Source organism: Canis lupus, chromosome 8, assembly GCF_011100685.1.
Source record: "Canis lupus familiaris isolate Mischka breed German Shepherd chromosome 8, alternate assembly UU_Cfam_GSD_1.0, whole genome shotgun sequence".
In the NCBI taxonomy this organism is placed as follows: domain Eukaryota; kingdom Metazoa; phylum Chordata; class Mammalia; order Carnivora; family Canidae; genus Canis; species Canis lupus.
The window spans coordinates 1,574,154-1,585,199 of NC_049229.1; the positions used below are offsets into that span (position 1 = coordinate 1,574,154).

Sequence of the window (11,046 nt, forward strand, 5' to 3'; positions counted from 1 at the left end):
GACAAGGAAGTTGGGGAAATGTTGGATCTGGCAAAGTGAAGGATGCTCCATCGCTGCAGATCTTCTCAGAGCCTTTAATGCACCTTGTAGATCCCAAACGGAGATTTCAGCATAAGGAATTTTTGGAATTTATTTAAACATAGAGCATCTCCATCTTTTCAGCATGAGCATGAGAATTCTCTTTCTCTCCTTGGAGAGGCCAGGAGAAACTAATCTTCCCTTCTCTGAGCATCTACAGCTGTTTGGTCTTTAAGTTGAAAAGATTCTATTTATTTATTCATGAGAGACACAGAGAGAGAGGCAGAGACATAGGCAGAGGGAGAAGCAAGCTCCTCACAGGGAGCCCGATGTGGGATTTGATCCTGGGACCACAGGGTCACAACCTGAGCCGAAGGCAGACACTCAACCCCTGAGCCTCCCAGGGATCCCTCAGTTTATTTCTAAAATACAAACAGTCCTGGTAAGGTCTTGGGAGTAGGATGGGGGCTCTAGAGAGTCCTTAGAAGAAAAGTTTGGGGGAGGGTCCCAGTCCTCCAGAATTTGTGTTCAAATTGCCACGTGTGTTTGTACACCTTCCAGGGGCCCAGTGGGGGGAGGTGGGTAGAGTCTACCGCATTCAGCCAATTTCTGGAGGTTTCTGTACCCCAAAGATGGTGACCCCCTGCATTTAGACTCTTGGTGGAAGGAAGGCCCGACTGTGTAGGCGCTTGGATGTGGAACACACCAGGTGGGACTTGGTGTCTTACTGGGAGCAGGAAACAGAAATGACAGAGAAGTGGGCAGAAGACAAGGACAGGGGAAAGATAAGCAGACCTCCACCCTGTGCAGGCGCCGGCATCCCTAACTTCCCCCCTGGTTCCTGGGGTGCTCCTGAAACCCATCGCCTGGCTCCTATGTGTGCAGCCTGGCCGCTGAGTATTAATGTTTACGGCAAGGAGAGAATTATTGGTGCCTCAGAAAGGCTCCATCTTTACAGGTCACCGGAGCTCCCTTTATGAAATTGTTGCTCGAGGGCCCAAATGTCCTGAAAGTACGTGTCTCCGAAGGCCAGACACTTTCTCTCACTTCCTCAGAGACCCCAGGGCCTTTACCTTGGACTCTTTCTGGGCAAACCCGAGAGTGATGCCGGGAAGCTGAGAACTGGCGGCAGGACACCACCTCCCCGTTACGGAGCACAGTCTGCACACAGGGCCGTGTCCCCAGGCAGCGGGCATTCCTGAGGCGACCGAAGGAAGGTTCTGCTGGAACCAAGACCCAGAGGCGTGAGGTGGGGATCCGCAGAGGGAAGACCGTGAAGAGCTTATTCACAAGCTGAGTTCTAAAGTTCACCATTCTGGCCCGCTGCTGTCTTTTGATCACTGGCCTTCGTAACAGGATCCTAATCATAAGTTTATACATTATTATTTACCAGCAGCCTGAGGGATTAGTGTTCTCTGGGCTCCAAGGGCCTCATGACCGCTCACACGCATGACCCGGTGGAGGCTGGTTTCAGCAGCTGTCGGAGGGGAGAGCAAGACTGTGTGTTGGTCACAAAAGCTCTTTTCTTTCTTTTTCTTGGATATTTTCTGAGGTATCTGCACGTCCCTACCGGAAATATCTCCACCCTGCAGGTGAGAATTTGCTAGAGACTTTGCTTTCAGAACCCAGTGAAAAATGGGGAGAGAGAGAAAGGAGAGGCCCCAGAGCTAGCTAACAACATTCATTGGAAATCCTTTAAATTAATTTAAAACGCTGAGTCATACAGACCCATCCACATTGCATAACAGCCATTAAAGTATTAGTATTACTTTGGGGGGCACTTTATTATGCAATGCGGTGGTAAATCTCCTCTGGGAGTTTTTTGTTGTTTTGTTTTTTAATTCCCCCAAAGACTTGCAGTGTGCGTATTTTCAAATCGCTAAGTCTGTCGCCCTGGCCGTCTATTCAGCGTTCTGCCTCAAAGCAAAAGTGGTGGCCCCTGTGAAAGTTGGTATCTAATGTGAAAACCCTGCTTGATATTATAAAAACACGTTGAGCCACGTATGGAAGGAGAACCAGCAATCCATTCGTTTAACAAGTGTTTACCGATGGCTTATGCATGCGGGAGAGTGAGCACGGCACCCGAAACCCTGAGCCTCCATCTCTCTTTGTCCGTCTGGGTCTCAGTTTCCCCCTGTGTAAAAGGGAGGCTCAGATAGGAAGGCCTGTTCTTGAGGCAGGACCCAGAACGCCTGGCTCTGCATCCCACCCCTGTCACTTGGTAGCTGTGTGCCTTCTGGCAAGTTACTTAACCACTCAGAACCCTCAGGCTCCTTCGCCTGAAAACTAAAAAGCATAAAGGCAGCTACGTCCAAGAGTTGTTGGCAGGATGAAATGAGTCAGTAGACGGAAGGCTCTTTGACCACTGCGTGGCACCGACCCAAGGTAAGTGACTAGGAAATGTCGTCGTGATTGCGCTTGTCGAGGCCCTGCCAGGACATCTGCCCGTGCATGGCCTACACTATTTACCACACCCCTGCCCCTTCTCCCTGGGCACACAGCTGGGCCTCCTGTCCAGCTTCCCTCACCGCCGTGGCCGTGGGGCTGAATTCTAAGCCACAGGACATGGTGGGGGGTTGGAGTGGCCCCCTATGAAAACCAGGTCTGACTCATTAAAACCCCGTATTTGGGCTTCTCCATGTCTCCCTCCCCCTCCCCCCGCTGTCTCAGTGCCGACCCACTGGTCACCTCTGGGAGCCACATGCTGAAGACGCCACAGTCATGAGACAGAAGGGACCGCGACTCCTGGCCAAGCCCATGGAGAAGAGCTGCCTGCCCCTACATCCAATTGGACATCATTGGAGTGAAAAATAAATTTTAGGAATGCTAAGCCAGGGTGACATGGGGCAGTGGAGTTACTCCAGCAGGGCACTGGGCTAGGCTGGGAATTTGATGAAGTCGTAGGTGTTTTTCTGCGGGACCGAACCTAGTTGTGACTATTCAGTTGCTTGACTCTGAGTTTCTGATGCTATCCGGGTGACCAAACCAAAGGACATCCAGTTCTCTGGCTGGGGACGAGAGCTTGCATGCCCAGCAAGTGCTGGCCCTGCTATCTGGCAAGTTCCTTACAGACAGCTGCCCTGGCTGGCTGCCTGGGCTCACTCCTTGTGCTTTGTGGACCGTGCAGACGCCCCAGGGAGCTCCTCAGATTCGCCAGGCACACCACTGTGGTCCCTAGATCTTGGTCTTCTCCAATCTTTCCGGCCCTGCCTCTCCCTTGAGTGGGAATTAGCGGAAATGTTTGTGCAGGAGCCTCCAGAGTGGGCAAAGTGAGGCTTTCCCTCATTAAAACCCCAAAGCAGAGGCTAGAAGGATGCTTGCCGTGCGGAATTGGCTTAGGGTGGAGGGCGACTTGCTGAGACGCACCTGGATGGGAGACGCATCTGCACCAGCAATCAGGGAAGCCTTTAGTGACTCCCCTTGTGGCAGATCCACACTCCCTTTGACGAGACTCTCTGACACGCTGTCTGTCCTTCTCTCCCATTGCTTGTCGTTTTACTTCTGGCACAACCGTCATTTCTTCCTGGGGAATTCAGGCCCTCCCAGAGATACAGAGAGGCTGGGGCTTCTGAGGCCCAAGCCATTAGAGAGAAATGAATATATGTGAAAATAGGGCACATTCTCAGGAAAACAAAAACCCACACTGCTCTCGCCTTTGGCTGTGCAGGACGCGGATTGTAAAGGAAAATCTGTCTTTTGTGCAACATCATGGTTCACACTGAGCATGGAGAAGCCAGTCCAACAGCAGAAAATTAGCAAGGGTCTACACCAGAGGCACCTTATGAGCCATGTCCCTTGCCAAATAGCCCTTCCTAAAGTCTCTGTCTCCGACTGCCAGGAGCTGAGTGACCAGAGGGGCCATGAGTAGAGGGCACTCAGTCATCGGTGCCTTGGGGAGGAGGCTTGGACCTGGGGCACCTTGGACAAACTCCTTATTCTCCTTGAGTCCCCATTCCCCATCGGTGGTGGGGGCCCATAGCTGTCCACTGAAACCCCCTCCTCTGCTCTCACAGTCACAGAATTGTCCCGGGCACATGCTGCCCAGCTAAGCATTTTCTAGCCTTCCTCGGTTAGGTGTGGTCATGTGACTAAACTGTCACCAGCAGAATATGAGAAGGGAGATGGCCTGGGGCCTACGATCCTGGGCCTTCTCCCTCCGTCCCGTTGGCTGTGACCAGGTGCGGTGGTGAACCAGGTTCAACCATACAGCTGATGCTACTGCCCCAGGGGACGGCAGAGCCACAAGATGGCAAGAGCTTGGGTCCTCGCGTGGTGATGAATGTAGAGCCACCTTACAAACCTGGGCTGGTCTGTGGGAACTCCTGTACATGAGAAACTGCTTGTTCTGTAGGTCACCCTGGTGCTGGATTTCCTTGACATAGTAGCTTACTCTGCACTCTGACGTATTCTTTGTAGGCTTGCAGTGTACGGTTAGGTGCTCGGTAAATGTTCTCTTAACAGTGAACAAGGAAACTGGTTGTTTTCATATTCAAATCCAAGCAATCGGAGCAGCAGGCTTGCAAAGCATGTAGCAGCTACATAGCTTGATTTCAGGAAGCCCCGGGTCTAGCCTTGTTAGGTGTCTCTGCTCCTCTAATCAGCCTGGGCTGGCAGTGCCCACCGTGACCCTGGCCGTATACAGTGCCAGGACACCTAGCCTTCTGTCTCCACTTAGACCTGGCTTATCTGACTAGCTAGTTAGCATGCGTGTTGGGACGAGGGGCTGTGGCATGGTGTAGTGGGTGAAGAGCATGGCTCACGGGCAGGTCAGATCCCAGTCACACCCCTAACTCCTTGCTCCAGCTTGAGCAGGCCGCTTCAGTGCAAGGAAACTTATCCAACAGGGATGCTAATTCTGGCTGCGCCTGTTCCTCAGGATGGGGATCAAAAGAGGCAATGAGGGTGAAAGCACCGCGTAGGACAGATGCCAGTGTGAGCACTGTGACAGACCCAGCCACACATGCTGAGTGTGGGCTGGGTGTGCTTTCCCTTCCTTCCTCAAGGATTTATTGAGCACCTACTAAATCCTGGTAGTGAGCGTGGTAGATGTGGTTCTTGTTGCCACGGGGCTCAGAGTCTGGTGGAAACTCTACACAAGCAAATGGGTAATTATACTACAGCCGGATGAAATCTTCAGTAGAAGTACAAAGCACCATAAAAGCTCAGAACTCTGTGGCCCTGTAAGGCTTCTCAGAGGTCATGACAGCTTCCTCAGGACTGGAAGTGAAAGAAGTGGTCGGGCGTCTCAGTTTGGGCGGCCCTTACAATACCATAGGCCAAGCAGCTTATCAATAACGGACATCTATTTCTCATAGGTCTGGAGGCTGCAGTGTCTGAGATCCGGGTGCTGGCAGGTCTTGCGTCTGGTGAGGCCCGCTTCCTGGTTCATGGACAGCCATCCTCCATTGTGACCCCATGTGGCACACGGGGGCAGAGGCCTCTGAGCCCCTGGCAGAAGGGCACGAGCCTACTAATAAGGCTCCACCCACCACCAGATCACCTCTCAAAGGCCCCGCCTCCAGATGCCGTCACAGGGGGCAACAGAGTCCGACCTGCACATTTTGGCAGGGAACACAAACACTCAGCCCATAGTGCCAGGTGAAGGAGGTGAAGGGGGTTTTGGGGGTATGAAGGCATGTTCCAGAAAGATGGGACAAGGGTCACCTCTGAAGAACAAGAAAGGGATTCTGAACGGCTGGAGCCAGTAGTGAGAGGAAGGAATGACAAAGGATGGGGTTCGAGGGCCCGTGAGTGTCTGGAGCAGGGTTCACCACCCTGGCTGCAGCTTGGATAAAATATCGGCATCCAGTGCCTACCTCCCAGAGGCTGAAAAGCTCCCAGGTGAATGTGCAGCCAACTTGGAAAGCCCTGCGTAGCGCAGGATCCTGGGTCAGGCTCAAGAGCTGGAAGTCTCCACTGAGAGCAATAGGGAGTCTCTGAGGGTTTCATGGAAGAACAGGACATAATCGGATTTTTCTTTTTTGGTAAGATTATTCCAGCTGCCAAGTGGAGACAGGAATGTGACGGACAGGCTGGTCTTCAAGATGCTGGTTAAGAAGGCCACTGCAGGGGTGGAGCCCATGGTGTCAATGGTAAGGGCAGATATGGACCCATCTGAGGTCCTGGTGGTGACTGATGGGAGCAAGAGTGGAAGAAGTGGGAGGACCAGGATGAGGCCCAGATTCTCAATTAGGGTGATTCCCTGAACACACAGGCTCAAATTCCTCAGAAGGCCCTGGGCTTCTGAGTCGGCCGCAGAGGGCAGGCAATGCCATCCAGAGAACCCATGAGCTCCCCAGGGGAGGAGAGCAAAGAGTGAGAGGATGAGCCCAGGACTGGAGCCCAGGGGGCTGAGGGAAGAGCTGGCTGCAGAAGGATGAGAAAACCCAGAAGCACGCAGCGTCCAGAAAGCTACAGATGGACTACTTCTAGGAAGACGCGCTCAAGCATGCCAATGTCTCCTGAGATATGGCCTCAGGTCGCCTTGACAGTGTGGATGAGTGGAAACTTAGGGTGCACAGAAGAGCTCAACAGAGCAGGTCCCAACGGGGGCAACTATTCTTTATCTTCTTCACATTACAGCTGAAAATGTGGCTATTTTCTCATTCCCTAAGTATGTATTAAGCACCCAGAGTGCTGGGCACTGTGTTCAGGGCTGCGGATAAGACAGCAAGTCCTTGAGGCACTCGTTCGCCAGCAGGAGACGGACACTCGCTCATATCACAGACCGTGTGGTGGGGATGTGCAGCCCAGGGAGCGGGGAGGACGGGCAGGAGAGGTCCCATGCAGCAGGGGGAGAGGGACATGACGTTCCCGCTGTGCTTGTCCCTGGGGCCGCTGCCTGCCTATGACAGAGTTCAGGTCTCAGCCAGTGGGGAAACAGGGCACAACAGGACCTCAGGGGGGTGGGGTGGGACCCTGGCCCTGGCTTTGGCCAGTGAGTGCTGGGTGGTGGTGAGCAGGTCCCTTCCGGGCCGGCGATGTCCTGGCCCATGCAGGGTCCTCCGGAGGTCTCCCTCTGGCCTTGCCAGCAGCCACACTCCCAGGTACCCAAGGAACTGCCCCTCAGATGCGTACCTCTCTCTGGATACACAGCCTGGGGAAGAAACACTGTTTTCCCTTCACCCATTCTAGGTTCATTGGCTGGAGGCCTAAAAATTAGACCGCGAAAGACAGATTAACAAGAGAAAGACAAACAGAAGATTATTAACACGTGCGTATCATGTGCACATGCAAGAGTACTCGGTAATGAGTCACTCAAAGGGGTGATTATTACTTGGGCTTCTATAGCATCTGAATCAAAGACCAATATGTTTTTTAGCCAAGTGGTAAGACAAAGGAAAAAATGACTCTGAGCTTCTAGGGGTGGCAAATTGTGGGAAGGCAAATATATAGGGGACTAGTAATGGTAAGATAAGGCCTAGTTTTAGCACAATTTGTTAGCTAGGTCCCTCTGGCACAGTCTCTGAGCTGATAAGGATCTAGAGTTGTCATCCATGATTAGCTTCTGTTTTCCCTGGTGGTGGGGGTGGGGGGCTTGGGGGGTGGGAGCACCTTTACAAATTTATGTCTTGCTTTTCCTTAAATAGGGAAAAACACGTATCTTCTCACGTATCTTGCCTTCAACTCAAAATAATCCAAAGTGGCATATTATTTAGGGTTGCATATTTTGCCACCCTGAAGCAAACTTCTGTTGTTTGTCATAGTCACCATGTCCTAAGCTAGCGCAGTGGTCCTCAAAGTGGGGACCTTGGACCAGCAGCCTGAGTGCCACGTGGGAACTGATTAGAAATATAGATCATGGTGCACCCACCGCCTCACACTTACTGAACCTGACGCCCTGGGGTGGGGCTCAGCAATGGGAGTCTTAATATTCCTTCCAGGAGATTCTCAGGCACATCCAGAGTTGAGAACCACTGCCCTAGCTGGTGCTGACTGCGGCCTCCCATCACCTGAAAGGCAGAGCAAGAGGAATTAGAATTTATAGAGAAGGTCATTCTAGTAAGCTTGAAAAAAACAAGTAAGAAGAATTAAGTGTGAGCTTCTTCACATCACAGGAAAGAATTTTGAAGCAAAAAATATTGTATCTATCCCTACAGACTGAGCCTTCCTGTCAAAATGGCCCAAACCACTTGGCTTTGTGGCTGGTCTCCAATCAACGACGTCACATCAGAAGAAAAGCACTGTCACAGAGGGGATACTCCGAGTCAGTCCAGTGGCATTGAAGCCAGACCCGGGGCCTAAGATAAAGCCAGAAATGCGTATTCCGTTCATCCCCATGGCCTTGCTGTTTTAGAAAATGCTCCTGAATGCTTTGAATCTGAAAGGTACATAAAATCCTATTTTCTCTTCCGCAGGGGTGAGTCATTAGAGCTGGAGCGGAGGCTATTTGGTAATGGGTACTATTTAAATGAAGCAAAAAAGTACAATCCAAGTGAACTGCTTTATGAATTGTCAAATAGGAGGAATCCATTTGTGCCTGTGAAATTATTCCAAGGGTTCTAACTATTAACTGAAGGCAGGTGAAAGATGTCAAAGAAAACAAATGTTCTATGAAAGAGCTAGCTAAATGTTTAAAGGCAGACACCAGAGGACTCTTTGGCCTGTTTTGGATTCAAAAATTTGTTTTAAACAGCCTAAGTGAGTACCACGGACAGAAGTTTTAAGAAAACACCATATCCTAGTAAGCAGATGCCATTTTGTTTATTGGAGTTGTTTTAACCGATGTGACCCTGAGGCGGCCTGATGGACAGTACGACAGCTTCTTCACACTTGAACTTTTTCCTTTGGCTTCAGTTTGATGCCAAGGGCCTCTGGCTAGCTTTTCAAATGATATATTTAACACGTTCTATGGTTTTCTATTTGTTATTGATAAATGCATCCTTGTACAGCCTAGTTCAACGAGGAGAAAATGCTGCAATAGTATGAAAAAGTGCCTTTTTTTTTTTGGTCACTGGCAGGGATGCTGGGTTACGGTCAAGCCTTAATGGTAGTTAAGGATCTCTATAGGCAAAACACAGCCCTGCGTGGTTCTATAGGAGACCGACACTGGTCTTTTCCATTCCTTTCTTCTAGGGGTTCCACTGCAATTAGTCTTGTGTTCATGCCTTCAGTTATCTTTGTGGGCACTGAAACGGGGCTGCTGAAAAATAATTAGTGAACCTCCTCCCTCCCTTGGCCCTCTAGGTACCTCTTACTTGTGCTACGATGCCAGACTAAGACAAACACAATTATCCTTGCTTAGACCAAGAGGAACCATGCACATGGCGACCAGCTAGAGGCACTGGGCCAGGCTCAAAAGGGCTAGGCTTCTTACACTTGGATGTGCACACACATCTCCAGGTCTCGTTAAAACAATGCACAGTCTGACTCAGTAGGTCTGGGCTGGAGCCTTCGTACAGCCTGCATTTCTTGCAAGTTCCCAGGCAGTGTTCATGCTCATGCTCATGCTGGTGTGGACAGCATTTTGAGTAGTGAGGGAATCATGCAAGTTCTGCATAAGTGACTTGTAGAAGGACCTATTAAATAGAGGATTAGCTGAGGGTCTGGTTCCCCTTTGATTTAGGGTTCCTGGAAAGCAGGGACTAAATCTTACATATTTTTTTTTTTAGTTGTTTTGTTTTGTTCTCTGGCTGGCACTTGGCACAGGTCCCTGCACACGGTGGGTGTGTATTTATTTAATTAAACAGATCTGGCCTCCTTCCAAAAAGGATTTTAAGTGGACTTAACCCCTAGCAGGCCCTAACTCGGGGCATGCTGAACTGGCCAGGGAGGGTGCAGTTGCCAGGCCGCCCTGTGGGCTGAGGCCCTTCCCCGGCGCCCCCGCCCCGGCCCCTGCGTGCACCGAGATCCCGCTCCAGCTGCTGCTCCTCAGAGTGGCTCCCTCCTGCCCCCTGCCCCCTGCCCCCTGCCCAAGGCGGTTTACGCCAGAGAGCCGCTCGGAGACAAGGAGGACAAACAAAACCAAACCGACCAGGGAGCCCTGCGGAGCGGTACGGCTGCCGCCGAACATCAAAGGCTCCGCTTGGGGCCTCGGAACTCGGTTCCTCCCGCTGCCTGGTCTGGAGCCTTCTGCAGGTCGCGTGGCGCCCCCGCGGCTCCCCGCCCGCCCCAGGGCCCTGCAGGAGCGTCCCCGCGGGCCGGGCGTGGAGCCTGCCGTTAGCTCTGCCCCAGCAATTCGCCGTGTGGCGCTCTGCTGCCCCGGCTGGGGGGCGGGGGCGGCCGCGCGGCCCGAGCTTGTCCCCAGAGCCCCTTCGTGGCCAGAACCTGCGCGCCTCCGCAGCGGCCTCGGAGGGTGGGCAGGGCTGCTCCGGCCTCCCGTGGGAGGGGTGGTGTGGGTCAGCAGCTGAGCCTCGCGGGGGGAGGAGCGCGGGAGAGCGCCCCGGGGAGGCGCACACGTGCCGAGGGGGGGAGGCGAGGCGAGGCGAGGCGAGGCGAGGGCTGCGGGCGGGCGGCGCCACGGCCTCGCAGACGCAGGCGCCGGCAGCGCGAGAGAAAGTTCCCGCGGAGAGCTCGGCCCCGGGAGGGCTGACGTCGAGGCCGCCCGCCCGCCCATCGCGAGGGTCGCGGGCCCGTGGGGCAGCCTGCCCGTCCCGGCGCGCGGGGAAGCGGGAGCGTTGCCGGTGGGCGGCCGCCGCCAAACTTGGAGGGGGGATGCCGCGGGCGGGCGCGGCGGCGCGGGGCCTGGGGGCGCTCTGAGGGCTCCCCGCGGGCGTCCCCGGGCGCGCCGACGCCGAGCCGGCAGGTAGCAGGTAGCGCCGGGCGCCGGGGCCGCGCCACCCTACGAGCCGGGGCCGCCCGCGCCACGGTGCCGGCGTCGCCTCCCCGCCCCGGAGCCATGGTGCGCGGATCGTGCACGCCGCGCGCGGGACCCTGAGCTCCCGCCGCGCCGCGCGCCCCCCCCGCCCGGCCTCGCCGCCGCCCCTGCCCGCGGGCCATGCAGCTCGGGCCGGGAGCCCCTCGCCTCTGAGCTCCGCGCCGCCCGCTCCAGCCCGGCGCCGCGCCGCCCCGGGGAGCACCCGGCCGCCG

At 54.0% G+C, this 11,046-nt stretch overlaps 1 long non-coding RNA gene across 1 annotated transcript; it reads left to right on the forward strand.

Annotated features, from left to right (window-relative positions):
* The first annotated feature begins 5,490 nt into the window (after window positions 1-5,490).
* Window positions 5,491-7,231, forward strand: LOC119872977. Its single transcript, XR_005362804.1, has 3 exons — window positions 5,491-5,616; window positions 6,008-6,110; window positions 7,153-7,231. It is a non-coding gene; the product is annotated as an uncharacterized LOC119872977 (long non-coding RNA).
* The last annotated feature ends 3,815 nt before the right edge of the window (window positions 7,232-11,046 follow it).